The sequence below is a fragment of the Molossus molossus genome, unplaced genomic scaffold (assembly GCF_014108415.1).
Source record: "Molossus molossus isolate mMolMol1 unplaced genomic scaffold, mMolMol1.p scaffold_m16_p_3, whole genome shotgun sequence".
In the NCBI taxonomy this organism is placed as follows: domain Eukaryota; kingdom Metazoa; phylum Chordata; class Mammalia; order Chiroptera; family Molossidae; genus Molossus; species Molossus molossus.
In genome coordinates this window covers 22,976,880-22,995,645 of record NW_023425366.1, presented here as the reverse complement: position 1 = coordinate 22,995,645, position 18,766 = coordinate 22,976,880, and positions in this window count along the sequence as shown.

The following is an 18,766-nucleotide window of genomic DNA, read 5'->3' as shown; positions in this document are numbered from 1 at the left end:
GAAATGATAACTTCGATAGAAAGAGATATTTTATTTTTAATTACTTCCAGTGGGACAACAATTATGGACAGTGGTGGTATGTAATTAGAACATATTTTTCTTTTTTAAGTCACTGAGAATTTTTATTATTAAAAACTGGAAATACAAAAATATCAAATTAGATGAATAAGTTCTGGGGATGAAATGTACAGTACAGTGATTATAGTTATTGATACTGTATTATATACTTGAAAGTTGCTGAGAGAGTAGATCTTAAATGTTCTTACCACAAAAAATAAGTGACAGTTATGTGATGAGATGGGGATTCTAGCTAACACTATAGTGGCAATCATTTTGCAATTGTAAGTTTGTCAAATCAGCATGTTGTATGCCTCAAACTTACAAAACATTATATGTCAGTTATATCTCAATAAAGCTGAGGAAAAATTTTTTTTAAATAGCAAGTATGATTATTTCTGATTGGAATAAAGATAAGAAAAGAATATTACCAAGCTACCAAGCAATACAGTTTTTTCTTTATTCTACCTTGTTGAAAAATTTACAAATTACCACCATACTTTAAATGTCTATACAACTTTGCAGTACATTGTGTTAGAAAAAATAGTGACACGTTTCATGACATTTTTCTTAGGACCAGGAAGAATTACCACATGGCCAATTCTCTGAAATCATTTGGCTTAAAAAAATAGTATTTTCTAAGCATGTCCTGAAAATGTTTAAGCCATGTTAATTTATAGCTGTCTTTGAAAGCTTTTGAATAAATATAAGTGAGTATCTTTTTCACATGAATTTAAAAGAGTTCAAAGTAGCGTGTCTGCTTTGGCCGGTTTGGCTCAGCAGTTAGAACGTTGGCCTGCGGTCCACAGAGGCTCGGGTTTGGTTCCCGCTAAGGGCACGTACCTTGGTTGCAGTTCGTCCCCGGCCCTGGTTGGGTTGTGCAGGAGGCAGCCACTTGATGTGTCCCTTTCACATCGATGTTTCTCTCTCTCTCTCTCCCTCCCTCTATCTGAACAACAACAACAAAATGGAAAAATGTCCACAGGTGAGTATAAAAAGAAAGTAGCATGTCTGGCAAATCTAAAAAAAATATGAAACATTTCTTGAGACATAACTTTTGCTTCAAATATCCCTATTAAGACACATAAATTAACAACCTTCTTTGTTAGTGAAACCAAGCAGCAGTGTTCGTGTTTGTTGTCTCATAAAATCAAATAATGGTTTCACGGACAAAGGGTAAGCAAAAGGCAAGTTTGTTTGAAAGATAGAAGATTCCCCACAGCAAGGAGAGGACCCACGTGAGTTGTCCATGAGACTCTGTTGTCCAGGGGTAGATAAATACATTGCTAGCTTCTGATTGGTCCTTTCAAGGAATTCTGCCTTAGTAATATCTATACATTTTAAAGCTTGTGTTTTCCACCTCACTGGGATCAGCCCTAATTCATCTACTGGATTGTTAGTGGCTTCCTTTTCTATGATAATTTCTCTTCCTTTTTCTTCTACTTATTACAGCAGTTCTTTTAACATTTCTTGCAGTGCTTGTTTGGTGCTAATATAGCCTTTTTTTTTTTTTGGTATGGGAAACTCTTTATTTCACTTTCTACTTTGAATGATAGCCTTGTTGGATAGAGTAGGGTTGGATACAGTAGGGTTGGATTCAGATCCTTTTTTTCATTACCTTGATTACTTCATGCCATTCCCTTCTGGCCTGTAGTGTTTCTTATGAGAAGTCAGCTAATAGCTTTATGGGGGTTGCTTTGTAGGTAACCTGTTGCTTATCTCTTGCTGCCTTTAGGATTCCCTCTTTGTCTTTAATTTTTGGCTTTTTAATTATTATGTGTCTTGGTGTGGGCCTCTTTGGATTCTTCTTACTTGGGGCTCTCTGTGCTTCTTGAACTTGAATGCCTTTTTCCTTCACCAAGTTAGGAAAGTTTTCTGTCACTATTTCTTCAAATATATTCTCTAACCATTGCTAATTTTATTCTTCTTCTGGTACTCTTATGATGCAGATGTTATGTTTCATATCATCCCAAAGTTCTCGGTAGATTTGCAAGCCCAGGAAAGGTTTAGTTATCCTCTAGCTTTTTGTCTGGAGGCTATTAGTCTCAGTTACTTGACACGCCTTGGGTTATAACCCTCTACTGAATTAAAAAATCCCTCAGGTGTTCAGGGTAAGAGGATTTCCAGAGGGTGGGGCAGATGCTGGCTGTTAATGAGCTTCAATTTGTATTTCTCTGGTCCTTCTAAGTGATGTTAAATTCCTGAGGGAGGGGCTGTTGCTTCGCCCTGAGGCTCTGGGAAGGGGTTCTTTGAGTAACACAGCTACTGTCTTATGAGGGAGCGATTCAGCATAAAACTCCCAGTGTTATGTGGAGGCCTTTCCCTGTCCCACCACTCTGTGCTGGGGAGCCACCACTCTGTGTTGTGGAGCTGGCTTGGGGTTTTAAACAGCCCTCAGTTGCTCTCTGTGGGCTCCCAGCTGCCCTGCCAGCTGTGCCTCCTCACTTTCTACCAGGCTCAATTTGGTGTCTTCTTTTCATCCCTGGTTATAAAGGTTCTCTCCAGCTGCTTTTCATGTATTTTTTAACCGATGATTTGTCTTTTAGTTGTAATTCCTGTTTGGTCCTAGGAGATGGTCTTTGTAGCTTCTATTCACTTTATTGCCATTTTTTCCTCTCTATGATAATTTCAACTTCTCCCAGGCTATCAGTGAGGAGGAAGAGAAACACCCTTGGAGCAACCCTATGCTTGCTTTTGGTTTCTCCTCCAAATCCAATAATTCGGCAATCCCGTTGCCTTGCTCCCAGAAGCCAGTGGGTATATTAATTGGAATAGGTCATAATAGTCAGCATTATATTTTTAAACAGTAAATAAAATTCCTTTATGTAAGGTAGCCAGGCGCCGCGGGTGGGAGGTGGGAAGAAACCAGAGAGCCAAACAGCCGAATAAGCAGAAATCAGGCTTTATTGGGTACACTCCGGGCGGGTTCACAGACTCCGGTGGTCGAGTCTGAGAAGCCGCGCCCGATGCTGGGGTTTGTGATTTTTATATCTGCGCCTGTGGCAGCGGGAACTTGTTGTTAGGGTTAGGTCCTGAGGGGCTACGCATGGGGGCCCCTGGAATGTGAGTCTATTGTCCTGGAGCAAACAGTTCCTGGACTAGGACAGGAGAATGGGACAGGAGTTGATCTATGAGTTTGGGGCAAACAGTTCCTGAAACAGGGAGGGAGTTTAGGTTGGGTAAGCGAGGTAACGGCTGAGCAGTTTGCCTGATGCCAGTTCCCAGGCTCTGGGACACTTTACATACCCAGAAAAAGGAACTATACAATCAATGGCTGTTCTCCTCTTGCCAGAAACCAGCCTTTCTGATTTTTTTTTTTTTTTTGTCATTGACCTGTGCTCCTTCCAGGAACTACTAATTTGCATTTCTATAAATGGGGGCTGGGAGGCACAATCTCCCGTGTTAATATTAGGGTTTTTTTTTGAGATATGTAGAATCTGAATAAACCTCCAGATATATTGTGCACTGGGTTACCTGCCTGTGTGCTGAGCTCCAAATCATCTCAAAATTCCCCATGTTTCAGCCTCCTTTCCCATGGTCCCACCCCTCACTGCCTGACCTGCCTCTATCTCCTCAGTGATAAGTTATCTGGAAAAACCTACATGAAATAAATACAAATAAAAATATTTAAAGTTGCATTTAAAGAAATATTTACAGCCAATGGTATAATAAAATATTTTGGCAAAAATATAAATCTGTAATTTTTTTTTTTACCTGTTGCAATGAACCTTGATAGAAGTAACATCCAGAAGAGCAAATCCTCAATAACTAATGTATAATCGTCAAACTTTGATATAAGATAAAACAAATCAATTAATCAAATGCTAATTGTAAAATTCCCAATATCTTGATGAAAACAATTATATACAAAATATAAATGAAATAGAAACAATAAATAAAAATATTTTAAATACAATGTACCAAAAATTGATAAAGGTATTAAACTGAGCAATGGACTTTACTTCAGAAAATACATTTTCCATGAAGATTCCTTAATTCTGTAGAAAATGATAGAAATATTTGATTTCACAAGCAGAGAGTCAAAATTATTGTCACAAAATCAAGATGAAAATATGCATTCATGGCAGTGTTGAAAATGTTGCAGGAAGGTAACGAGCCAGAGAGGGTCTGCCTCAGGTGTCCTGTGGTGTGTCGGTTCTTGACTTCATGCGGGAAAGACTACACAACAGGAGTTTGGGTGATTTTTAGAGGACATTGATTAAAGCTGGGGATAGTGAAACAAAGGAAGGGCTTAGGATAGAAGAAGCAACCGAATAGCGCTAGGCCAGGCTGCTTTGGCTTTCTAGAAACCTCATGGGAAAGCAGTGAGTCAGGTGGGCTGTGCTTAGCTGGGTTAGTACACAAGAAAGTCAGAGAAAAGGGGGCCTTGGAGATAGATTCAGGGGTTTAGCCAGAAAGGAGGTACAGCTGCCCACTGCTCCCTCGGTTGCAAGTCTCTTGGGTCCCCATAAAGTTTAGAAGAAAGTTCACACCCAAGAAAGCAAAGGCCTGGGCATGGTCCTGAGAGAGTCCCCATTAGGTCTTTTATCTTAAGGGTTTGTATCTCTTTTCTGGCAGGGGAAATCTTAGGGGAAGTCTCAGGGGAGGGTTTCAGCAGAATATTCATCAGTTTTCCAGGTGTTTTGTGTTGTTTTAATAATATATTGACATACCAAAGTGAATGCACAGAGAGACCAGGGCCATTTTCTGGTCAGCTTTGCCTCTTTCCGATTTAATTGGTTTTAATTGAATTTTTTTATTCTTCATTCTCCTGACTTCATTTGTCCTTGGGTTTGGCTGGCACCAATGGCACTAACTGGGTTAGTTATCTATTTTCCTCCCTAACCTGGGGTGATCTAAGCTATTTACTTTCTTGTTAGGGAGGAGAGGTATAAACCATTTGCTCTCAAGTGTCCTTGGTTAGGGAAGATAAAATCTTGTGATTTACTAGCTGGCTGTAAATTGCTTGAATTGTTTGGGCCTATTTGTCCAAACATCTGTCTCAGTTTTCTTTTCCACATGTCAAAAATTCTCCTAACATCTACCTATTCCGCCTCAAAAGGAGGGGTCCAAGTGGCAGAGTCAACATTTCCTAGTCTGACATGAAAGAGACAGTTCAGGGAACATTTAGACTAACCAATTAGAGAGAAATCGGGATGTTAAATTTGGCTATGCTTGCAAAGAAACATTCAGGAAAATAAAGAAGCAATTATCAGTGAGCTAAGTTTCAGACTTCTTTTGCTCACTGTTTTTGTACTCATATAATGAATGAACAGCATTGTTATGAACATATTAATGTGTCTTAGGATAGGACTGGCATCCAGCCAGGAAATTCTGCAAATGCAGTTCTAAGGGGAATAAAAAAGAAATATAGAAACATAGAATGAAAGTTGTATCTTGCATTTCCTTTGTCTCTTTTGTACAGTCCCAGAATACTTTTACAAATTAGTTTCCGCAGCAATGAGACTCAAATTCTGGATTTCTCTTGAAAAGAACATAAGCCACTGAGGTTACTGTTAGAACAACCTCCAGTGGCTGGTGTAAAATGCACAGAACGACCCATAAATTAGTTTTGTCCCAGATCTGAAAACCCCCATAGAATTACACTGTCACAGAACTAACAAATAGCATGCTCTTTTCAAAGACACTTTTTATTTCCCAAATAAGGTAACCTGATTTTGATATTATAATATTATGGACCTGTTCTTGGAATTATCTGGTGGATCTCACTAAGCATATTCTTTGAGAATAGGTCTGTACAATCTTAGAATTGAACATAGAGCAAAACTGGCTGTGTGTAATGGAGCAAAAAACAGGGGGAACTTCAAGACATCAGAGTGCTGAAGTCAGTAGGCAGAGAAAGGGCCAGGTAAAGAAAAAGAGCCAAGTGGCTGTCTTCTTTGGGTCAAAGCTGAATGATCTAGTGATTCAAGGGAGCAAGGAGAAGCTGCATTCTAAATATAACACATTTTGTATGAGTTTGAAGAGCTCAATTAACAGAGAAAGGATCCTTGCAGAACCCAGCAATTCTGTTCCTTATATGGCAAAGTTTGGGGGGGTGCTTAGGGTAATCTAGATTTCCTAATGCTTATATAAATGATTCTTGATTGCACACTTTTTTTTTTTTTTTTTGCAAATAATTTTGTCTCTGCTTAGATTGTGTTTCTGCCACGAAGTCAGGCCTCTCTGGAGCAAGTCTTCAGACTTGGACACAACTGTGCATTGCAGAGACAGAGGGGATAAGCTGGCAAACAGACTCTGGACGTGCTCAACATTAACTTATAAAAAATGTAAATTTCTGCCCAAGCCCGGGGAGGGGATTCTAGATATGATAAGGGGAGGAACACAGCCACAGTCCTCACACAGTGGCAACCAGGTGTGACTGAGCATTTGCACAGGGGAGGAGATGTAGTGTGCATTGATGCACAAGTCCATTTCAGACTGGGAAGGAAAACCCTGAGATTTCTTCTGGGAAAAAGGAAAATCAAGCAGGGTAAATTCTTCATCACACCATGTGACTAACACTAGAAATCGAAAAAGAGGACAGGCCATTGCCACTACCACCACCACAGGGTTATAGCAAAAATCCAAAGCTACAAGTCTTTTAGAGAAGGAAAAAAAAAAAAAAAAAAGTCATGCTCTGATAAATAAAATAACAGCAAAAGTGTTGGAAGGGAAGTAACAAACGAACAAACAAATAATAAATTCACTTTAGATCACAAATGATAAACCCAGTGATTAACGTAAATTATAACAGTGAACTCTTGTGATTCTAAAGGCGTTTCAGAACAGAAAAGAAGGCTAGAATCTGGAGCTGTTTCTACATGTTGCCTGCCTGGAACAGTTTCCCACCCACTGTCTCCCTAAATCTAAACGAGATCCCAGGGAAGGCGCTCTTCAATAATGCTAAACTGGAAGACTCAGCCTCGTCCTGGAGCCAAAGGAAGACTCCCTACTCATAGAAATGAGCCGAAGAAAAGGCTCTATGACAAGGACATAAAGCTGAGTCAACTGCTCTAACGTTTAAAGGGGATAATTTATATTATTCTGCCCACAATGTTTTTAACATTCTAACCTAGGTAGGAGATGTTATCAAATTGTGTATGCTCATCTTGAATCTGCCTTCTGTAATAATAAAGTAGGGTATATTTTATTTGTTTATAAGTGAGACTTTGGCGTTCAGCAGCCTGTTGCTAAGTCCACTGTTAACAAGCTATGAATCCTTGGGAAGGATGGATATTTATACTGTATACTAACGACATCATTCGTTTATTGTGGGACTGAAATTGTGAATAAATACAAAGTGTTATTGGAAGATACACACCTACTTTTGCCCACAATATTTAGCATATTGTAATAATGGTTGCTTATAATTATTGTTGTTTTATTTGCTATAATTATTACATATGCTAGAAAGCACTTTAAAATACATTTGTAAGACAAGGAAAGATATAAATAAAGTGTGCACCCAAATAAAACATAAAATTCAGCTTTCTTGACAGCTAATATCCTAAAATCTTAAGATTAGTTTACTTACATGGTTTTCATGAACATTTTATCACATTTCTCTGATTTTTCTATTAATATCTATAATATTAATAAATTTACTCATATACCAAAATATATTAGTTGTTAGAGAATGGAAAAGTATTATTTTTAAGGTGTAAATATTTGTTCTCATAGCTATTTTCAATTATATGGATTTTTCTTCACTGTATGTTAATGCAACATACACTTCTAATTAAATCTTGGCAAACATTTTTAGAATTCTTTATTTGTTTGAGTTCCTGGCATTCAGACAAAGGTTCTCTTAGGGGAAAAAAAAATGTTTCTTCACTTTAAACAAGTTACTAAAACTACTATTAAGAATTACACTCTGTATAAAGTAATCACAGAAATTCAATGTGAATTAAATTGAGAAAATGAAACAGGAGTATTTTCAACCTATTGAATTTAATTTCAATTTAGCAAAGTGGATTTTGAAATAGCACTTGTTTCCACACTATGTTACACAGACAGATTTATACTTTATTGATACTATGATATCTCTGTTACTATCTTACTTCACTGTTTAAAGATACTTTCTAAACATCAAAATTGAAAAAAAAAAAAAAAAAGGTTTATACAGATACTGATGTAAATCTTAAAAGTAAATTGATGGATTTAGTTGAACAGAAGATACATGAACCATGAGTTTTCAATTGCAATTTACTTATTTTCATATTTGGAAATATCATTTTGAACATGGTATTCTAGCTAAGCCAAGACATCTGCTCTGATTTTCCACTGAAGTAGAAGGAAAATAAGCCTATATATATTCATCTGATGATGAACATAAAACTGACTTTATGAATAGTGTTGCCCACAAATTGGGTACAAATTGTCATTAATGGAAATAAATGGATGTGGGAAGACTGGAACCTGCAGAGATTTTCTTTAACACACTCTCCAGTAAATATATACCTGCAAAAAACTCTCACTATGCAAATTTATGGTCACATGAGATGAATTCTTTGAAATGCCAGTATGCTGAGACTTCGCACATGGCTATAAAAAGGACATAAGGTCGGTAGACATATTTTTGTTTCCAAGATTGTCATACTTAGAAGTAAAAAATATTAACTTTACCTTTGGTTAGATTCATTTTTTGATTCCTATACCACTAATCACTGTCATAAATAATTGTATCAATTATTCCCAATCATTACTAATTTCTTCATTAGGGCTGGAATATTCATGTCCAAAGTAACATAAACAAAACAGAAATCACTTCATGGTATGTTAACCTGATTATGGTGAAATTTTGCCCTTCAAAATATTATACACACACACACACACACACACATATGTATATATATGTACACACACTACACACATATATTTAATTAAAAGAAATAATGTTCCACTTGAGCATGTAAACAAACTACAAAGGATCAACAACCATATCTTTAGAAACCAGGTTATTACCACGTTTTAGTGTGCTCCAAAGAAAATCAAGTGTAGAAGTGTTTTCATCTCTTACTTATGTTATAGTCTATTACATATTCTATTAAGCAAGTTCCTTACAGGAAAACCTTAGCAAATCTGTCCTGTAATTTTTGTTAATCAAAATATGTCATTTTCTCTGTAAGAGAGTCAGGCTTAAGCCCACAGGTCATGGATGGTAGGATCATTTGAGTTATAAACACAATATTGAACTGAAAAAGATTCAACATCGGCCCTGTCTAGGTGGCTCAGTTGATTATAGTATCATTCTGATATGCCAAGGTTGTGGGTTCAGTCCCTGGTCAGGGCACATACAAGAATCAACCAATGAATGAATAAATAAGTGGTACACAAATCAGTGTTTTTTTTCTCTCTCTCCCCCTTTCTTCCTCTTTCTCTCTAAAATCAGTTAAAAAAAAAAAAATTCATCATCAGCTCTAGCACTAACCCACTAACCCGGTTTGTTTCAAGTAAGCTTGTTTGGTTCAAACCTTATTTGCTTTAGGAAAAGTTACTAACCAGGATGTGCCTTGCCTCCTTATATGTAAAATTTCTTGCATAAGTCTGTTCCACAAATTATTCAGATATGCAAGTTTTGCTTTGTTTTGTTTAGAAATAAGTTAAGATAGCATTAAAATTACAGCTAGGCCTAAACCAATGTCCAGTACTGAATTTTACTGCATGCATTTTTAAGCTATTTCATATTTCTGCCCTCAATTTTATTATGTTTATTTATTTTTCCAACTGAGTGGCTATCTTTGTTATTTATGCTTTGTTCCAGATCTTCTCACAGGAAACTTTGTTACTTCCCAATTTAGAGTTCTTCAATCCATTGTCCATAACTCTTCTCCAGTAATATTTAGTACTACAAGTAGCTTAATATTTTAAAAATTATTTTTAAACAAATATATTTTACATACAATTTTGATAAAGTTTTCTTTTATGTTTCATGTTTAACACTCTATAATAAATAGTTGTGTATTTCAAAGTTACAAATAATTTTGTATTTTTCCTGAAGTTTTTTTATAATTACATTTACATTTTGATCTATAAATAATTTTTGATATTTTGCATGGATTTTGAATTTGATTTAAGATTATATAATATGCATATCTATCTATCATCTATCTATCTATCTATCTATCTATCTATCTATCTATCATCATCTATCATCTTCAAATGGTCAAATATCTATAGACCTATTCCTGAACCATTTAAACTATTCTATTTATTTCTATGGCTGTCCTAACACTAATAGTACTCTATCCATTTATTGTAACTTTTTAGTTAGCCTTGCAATAAAAAATATACCTCCAATTCTGCTTTACTTCTTTGGTGCTTATAGGGCCCTTGCATTTTCATATAAATTTTGGAATTAACTCAGCAATCTACAAAGAGGACTCCTGAGAATGTGGGCCAGATTTCACCAAATCTATAGATCTATAATATCTTAATATTATCTTATGTTTAATTTTTAGATTTTAAAAAAATTTCTCACAGGACTGTGTTAGTTTTTTCAGTTTTAAAGTATTACACATTACGTTAATTGTATCTCTAAGTGTTATATATAATGGATGATGTTATAAACGGTATTTTATTTTATTTTCTAATTGTTTCCATAATGAAATATAATATAATATATTTTACACGTTTATAATGTTTCCTGGGAACCCATGAAATTCTCTAATTATTAATAATTTTTTTTGTGAGTTCCTTAGGATTTTCTACATAATCAATCATGTCAAATGAAAATCTTTTTTTGCCTCACTTTTACTCTGCATGACTTAAAAATTTTTCATGTTCTAATGTACCTGATAGCACTACTAGCTTGATAAAAAATTACATCACTGAAGTTTCAATATTAAACTACCTTTGCATTCCAGAGATAAACAAAATTGGTCATACTATTTTAGTCTTTTATATGTTTCTAATTACTATTAGCTAATATTTTGCCGAATATTTTTTGTGTCTATGATTTTGCATCTTTGTGTGCATCAGTGTTTACAACTATTATTTTCTTTATGCCTTTTCTAATTTTGGTATCATAGTAGTTTTTGCCTCATTAAATGAGATAAAACATTTTCTCCTCTGTTTTGTCAAGTATTATTTATATTATTTATTTCTTAAAAAGTTCATTGACTTTACCAATGCATCACATAGGCCTAGAGTTTTCTTTATAGAAAGTTGTTTTAATTAATAATTGTGTCCCTTTACTTAACATAGGACTATTATGGTTTTTTATTTCTCTTCGAATCAGTTTTGATGATTTGTGTCTTTCAAAATATTGCCATTTCACTTAAGTGTTTTGGTTTTGGTAGCATAAGTTTGTTCAGTAATATTTATTTAATACCCACTGCTGCTTAGAGGTGTCGTAGAGTCAACGCTTTCATTACTTTTGCTTACAGTCCACTTATTCTTTAATAAAAATTAATAATTTGTTTAAAATAATAGCTTCTGGTTTCATTAACTTCCTTTATTGTTGGTTTATATTTTTTCTTTCAGGGTTATCTGCTTTCATGTGTTTTCCCTCTTTCATTTTCTTAAAATGTAAGCTCTTCTTCTAGCTTCTATGGTTCAAGGTGGAATGTTCAGTTTTTCAATTTCTTTCCTTTTATTTATTATTAACATTTACTATTGTGAATTTTCTTCTAACTATGCCTTTTTCTACGCCTTAAAATTTTCAAACTTTTTATTTGGAAATAGTTAAAATATTTTTAAATGTTACTGTTGATTAGATTAGAAACCGGACTGAAGGTCCTTGCCAGAACAGCAATGAAAATGTTGGGGGAAGATAAAGAAAGACATAAAGAAAAGATATATACATGAAAAACTAGAAAATAGAACTGTGACTATTCAAAAATATATAATTGCATGTGTAAAAATTCCAAAATAACTTATCAGGATTATTAAGTGGCTATCGTAAACTGCCATCTAAGAGTCAATACATAAAGGTGAAATTTAGAAAATTTTTGAATTCAACCCTACTGCCTGAATAATTTAGAAGTAATCACTATCATCATAACAAGAAAACAAACACACTGAAAATTAACTTTTCTCGGTCCATCAGAGAAGTAAGAATCAAAGCACACTAACTACCCTGAAATCTGGGTACAGGTGCACCCTGAGAAATCCAGCAGCTTGTTTTAATCTACATAAATAAAGGGAAAGGATATGACCAAAAAAAAAAGGGTAATTAAATGTTTTATTTTTCATTTTTATTATTTTTAAATTATTTATTATTTATTTTTTTAAATTTTTTTTAGAGGGAGAAGGAGAGAGAGATAGAAACATCAGTGACAGAGAACATCGATTGGCCGCCTCCTGCATTCCCCCCACTGGGGATCGGGCCCACAACCCGGGCATGTGCCCTGACCAGGAATCGAACCAACCACCTCTTGGTGCATGGGTCAATGCTCAACCACTGTGCCACATTGGCTGGGCTTATTTTTAACCTATTTAAGCGATAACTATTTAATGTAATATTATTGGAAATATATTGCAATTATAGTAGATAAATAGCAATGCCCTTTGGTACAGGAAGGAGAATTTGGATATATTTATTAATAAGATATTATTACTAAAAAGGAAGTAGTATTTTTAAGAAGCAGTTATACAAAATGTTAGTTGAAAGTGTATATGGTCACCTGGCCAGTGTTGCTCAGTGGATTGAGCATCATTCCATGGGCTGAGAGGTCCCAGTTCAATTCCTGGTCAAGGCACATTCTGAGGTTTCGGGCTCGATACCCAGTTGGTGGTGTGCAAGAGGCAGTCGATCGATGTATCTCTCTCACATCTGTGTTTATATCTCACTCTCCCTTCCTGACTCTCTAAAAAATCAATAAAAACATACTTTAAAAAATATGCATGGTCAAAAAAGAAAAACAGTAACTTTTTTCAAAAGAAGTATAGTTAGTAGGCTAATAGAGGAGGTAAATGGAATCCAGTAATAACTCACTGAAAACCAGAGAAGGCTGCAAAAGAGGGACAAACAAGAAATTTTTAAAAAGTGCAATGAACATAAAACAGTTATAAATATGACAGATAGTAACACAAATATATTGATAAGCACTTTAAATGAGAGTTATCCAAATATGCCAATAGAAAGGCAGAGGTTTTCTGTTCACTGAATTTGCTTAAGGAATGTTTTGTGGTCCAGAATGTGATATATCTTGTAAATGATCTTCATGAACTCATCAAATTGTTAAAAACTTAGAAATTATATACCACTGTAATGGTTACAATGAAAAAACTCATAATACTATTGTTTAGCATGATTTAGAAAGACAACTTTCATAACCTTATAATTAGAAAGTTAGTATAACTAAATTGGAAAAACAGTTCGGCATTTTCTACACAGCTAGAATATAAGCATTCCCTATCACTCAACAGTTTCACTCCTTGCTATATAATAAAAATGCATGATTATATGCCCCAAATTATTTATTAAATGTTTATAAGCGCATTGGCCATAATATGTAAATTATATAATCAATCTATCACTAGTACAATGAAGATTTTTGTGGTATAATGTCTATAATGATTTATTATATAATTGTATAATTGTACAACTAGATCGACTATATAGCTGCATAATTGCACATCATTGAATCTTACAAACAATTCTGTGAAAATGATGCAAGGTACAAAGAATATATGCTGTATATCTGATATTACCATATGGATTTACAAGTCAACACAGTCATTTTCTTTTGGTGGGGGGAGAGATTAGTGATCAGGAAAGAACATGAGAAGGTTTGGAATGTTGGTGATATTCTATTTCTTGACCTAGGGGCAGTAGTCACTAGGTGTGTTCATTTTGTGTTGTGTATTTGAAATTTGTGCTTTTTTAATGCATGCTGCATTTAAAAAAATATTCTCTCCTATAGTTGTCTAAATATACCAAGTGATTCATATCGTGATTATCCTAGATAGCTTTGAGGAAGACAATGAGTATTTTATTGAGCATGGTTGACTTGAATCCATATTCTGACACTTTCATTAAAGGTATATTCCTCCAGTAGCAATATACCATGCCATCCCCCACCCCGGATCTTCATTTCTAAAAATTAATATAAACATTTGCTCAAAAAAGTTTATTTAAAAATCATTAATCCTAATGTATATAAAGAAAGCCACTGAATAATCAAGCCACTGGGCAGGATTCAATATTATCCCCAAAGACATGCAGTGGGCCCAATATTAAGAGAGTTACAATATGAAACCTCATGTACTTTATCAAGTGCTTTTAACATTTACAGAACAGTATCAGGTAAACTGGGGCAGTTGCCTAAATGAGCATGATTATATGACAGATGATGTCTTAACAAGGCAACTATTTCCCGTGGGTCTAATCCAGCTTCTCCTTGTGCACAGTGAATAATTAACACATTTCAATATGTTTAAAATATTCATTATAATGGTGACTAGTTGCACTTGATTATTTAACATCACCAAAGTTCTTTTATCTATCATCTTTAAATGACAAGCATTGCTCAGTTCAGCCAACAAAATACTCGATTGCCAAGATTTTGACTTGAGATTAATCCAATTATCTCCTCTGTTATAAGGAGAGAAGATTATATTGGATAGTTTTGTTTCCTGCAGCAAAGTAATTTTCTGCATGAGCAGCAATAATGTAATGTGGGAGATTTTAATAAGAGGCAATTATTTTAAAAATTAAACCTTAAACAGAATGCAGATTGTAATAATATGGCAGAGAAGTGCCAACATTATGAGTCATTTTAAAAATGTTAACCATGCAGTGTGCTCTAGTGTGAGACAGTGCAATCAAGGAAACATAGCTGAGACAGACAAAATGTCTGTGTCTCCTATAAATACATATACAATACTGAAACGAAGAAGGCAATGCTCCCTTTTTATGGTATTATGCAATTTATTGAGCTACGTTGCTTTCATCTTTGAAGTTAATAACCTTTTATAAGACAAGGAAACATTTATGAAAAAGGCACGATAATAATGTTGTTGTTTTTTTTATTTTTTTACCAAAGACAAATATTAATCTTTGAGGTTAGAACATGATCAAGGATAAAAAGAAAGCTTTAGCAAGATTAAGTCACTATGGAATATAGAACCCGGACCTCACTGCCATGGCATGTGATTGAGATGACCAGTGGTGATCTCTGAAGGATCTCTGAAGGATCTCTGGGATCTGTGTCCCTCTCTTTTCTATTTCAACGTGTCCCACACTGAAGACAGAGCTTTCATCAAAGGGAAGCAATGTATATCCATCTTTTGCAAGTTAACCCTCTTTCAAAATAAGTATTATGTTTTATTATATTTGAGGTGAGGTTTTGAAAAAAGAACAGACATAACATGTAGAAAAAGTTGAGAGGGAAGAGTAATACAACAAGTGCTTGGTCTGGGAGGAAACCATATCCATTTACACGTGAACTTTTTCACATGAGTCCTATGGTAGTTTAGTTTATTCCTTTATTTCCTCATCCCACAAATCCTTCCCTACCTCTATTGTCTTCAAAGAGTTCTTCAAGGAAGTTAACATTAATAAAAGTAAAGTGCTGTCACTTTTTAATGCTTCAATTCTAACTTGTAAATATACACATTCCATCAATTTCTTAGCTCCTCAAATTATTTTCTGTTTGACTAATCCCTCATTAGCAATAAAAGGTTAGCATTTGTGCATTTGTATAATGTGGTGGGTCTTCTGCTAAGTATTTTGTGTGAAAGATCAAAGTCATATCTATCCTGACCAGTTGCTACATTCCACTTCCACTCTAAGTCCTCCTTAGCCAGGTCTTGTTTTCCATAGCACTGGTTGACATTTCTGTTCATTTTCTCTAAAATTAAAACATTTCAATAGATCAATGAAGTTAGGTTAAATTATTATTTTTGAAATCACTGATTATATACACTGGCAAAGCCATCACTAAAACAGTATAGTACTGGTATAAGGACAGACAGATAGCCAATGGAATGAATTTTAGATTTCAGAAATAAACCCATATATCTATGGTACAACTCATTTTCACCAGCATGACAACATCACTTAATAGTGAAAGTATAGTCTGTTCAATAAATGGTATTGCAACAATTGGATACCCACATGCAAAAGAATAAAACTGAACTTCTACCTCGCACCATGTATAAAATTAACTAAAAATGGACCAACAAATTAAATATAGTCACTAAACCATAAAAATCATAGAAGAACACATATAGTTAAATTTGTGTGACTTTATATTTGGCAATTGATCCTTGTATATAACACCAAAAAACAAACAAACAAACAAAAAACAGCAAAAAGAAATTCATAAATTGAATTTCATCAAAATTAAAATTTTGGGGGCATCAAAGGACAAGTAATAATTTATTAGTACTGCTATAACAAAATATGGCAGATTGGGAAGCTTAAATAACAGAAATTTGTTGACAAGAACACAAAAAAGTCAACACGTGTTAATTAAGTAATAATCTCATCATTTTCTCCAATATCATACCCCAGATTAATTTGAGATTTGTAATTCAGGTAAAGCTGGTGAGTTATTTCCTAAAACCTGACAAGAATCCCCAACTTTCCACCTGTGATATATGTTTCCACTTCTTACCACCCTGCTAATACCATAGACCAGTCTCTAGTTTAGGTAATGATTATTACAGTTGCATTTCTGGTACCATATTTCATATTTGTGTGTAATGCTCGACTGTGAATATCAGAGACATTAAAAAAATGGCTTAAAATGTAGAAGTTTATTTCACTCTGACAGTGATATTCACGTGTAAGCAATCAAGTGAGACAGGTGGCTTCCCACCTCTTTCTCTACGGTGCCCACACTAGCTCTCATCCCAATGGTCCAACATAAGACTATCGCCATCACGTTGGCTTATTCCAAACAGCAGTTCTGAAGATTCAAAAATGCATGTCTGCAGCCCTGCAGGAAATTTCTCAGGATAGGTTGCTATGTATTAGTTCAGCTTCTGTCCCTTTGGTCACATGCTACTCCTCAACTCAAAGCAAGATAGGGAGTATATCTTTTATTCCAGTTGGCCTTGATGTCAATTAAATATTAGAGGTACTGCATGAAGAAAATGATCATAAAGAGATATCAAGCAGTTCTTTAAGTATGCTATGTTTTACAATAATTTTAACAACTAATGAAATAAACTTTATGTGATATTAGGAGGTTGTAAAGGGATGTGATCCTCCTGATGTGTGCTAAGTTTATTTTCCTCTTACAAATGTTTACCCGTCATGAGCCTTCTTTTCTCATTTTTTTTTTCCTTGCTGTGTCTAGTCACTTCCTTCAGAGTCTGTCCTCTTCAGCTTGGAAACTGGTAGAAATTGTCAGCAGAGACTTGATCAAATAACAGACTTCATGAAATAGCTTAACCTGCACTGTGTAATAAGAAGCCACTGGACATAGGCAACTATTTTAACTTATATTTATATTAACAATTTTTTAAAGAATTAAGATCTCAGTCTCTGAAATCTATTGCCCACACTTCAATGTTCAATGTATGATTCAAGTGGTTAATGATTACCATGTTGGATTGCACAAATATAATTTTTTTCATTTAGAAAAAAATTAAAATTTCAATTAGATAGGGCTGAGCTAGTCTAATAAGAGAAGCAGAAAAAAGATAAGAGTTTTTCCAGTCTAGAGTTCATGAAACAGCATTTTCCGCAGAGAATAAAAAAACATTTTTCATTAATAAAACATAAATTATAAGGTCATGCATAGAAGAAGATGTAATTGGATTTTTAGCCAAAGGCAAGATTATGGCCTTTTATGTCATTCTAAGTAACTTTGAATTTATAATCTAGGCAAGGTCATATTTCTACAATGTTCTTGCAAGTATGAATCCATAAGATATTAATTGGGGCTGATACAAAAAAAGGGAAGAACAGGTTCCACAGACAAAATAAACATGACAAAGAGACTCTTTGGGTATTGGAATATATTTAAATGATAATTTTTTCAAAATGATAAATTTTTCCCCTTTTATTCAACTAGTAGTAGAATCTAGTTGGGTATAAAAATTACATTTGTACATGATAAATTCTAAAGGATTATCTGCCCAAGAGTGGATTGGCCAGCCTTCTACTCAAGAAAAATCACTTGGCAGTTGTGTGAAGGTGGATGTCAGAAGACTATAATTAGAAGCAAACAGCTCTGAAAGTTTTTTCCAGTAATTCATGAAAATATGACTAAATATTTAAATAGAATAGAAATATTATAGAGGAAGAAAAGGGCATAACTTTAAAAAAATATTCAAAAATTAAGCTGTCGATTATGACATTGAATATGTACATAAGTAAAGAAGAGACTAACATGACTCCCTTTTGGCATTGGCTGATGACGTTCTGAAAACACAACTTTCTGAAATATAGTATTATACAACAATGATAAAGTGTTATGGAAAATATGGCCTTTAAAGCAAAATTATTTTTCAACAGTTGTATATATCCTAATACAACTAGGTACTTGTAGTCACTTTTAATCATTATTTTACTGCCTCAAGCTGAGCCAGATAAGATGTTTCCTTACTTTAATTATTATTACACAACCACTACTCAAGACATTAATACATGCTAAAGAATGAAAGTTTGGAGCAATAGAAAAACTTTACATCACAGCAGTGCATGATATTTAATATGTTTGAGCTTCCTTTGATTATCTGCCTGGCAACAGCCTCTTACTAATTGTTCTTTTAAGCTCAGTTGCATTGCCTGGTATACTTTTTCCAT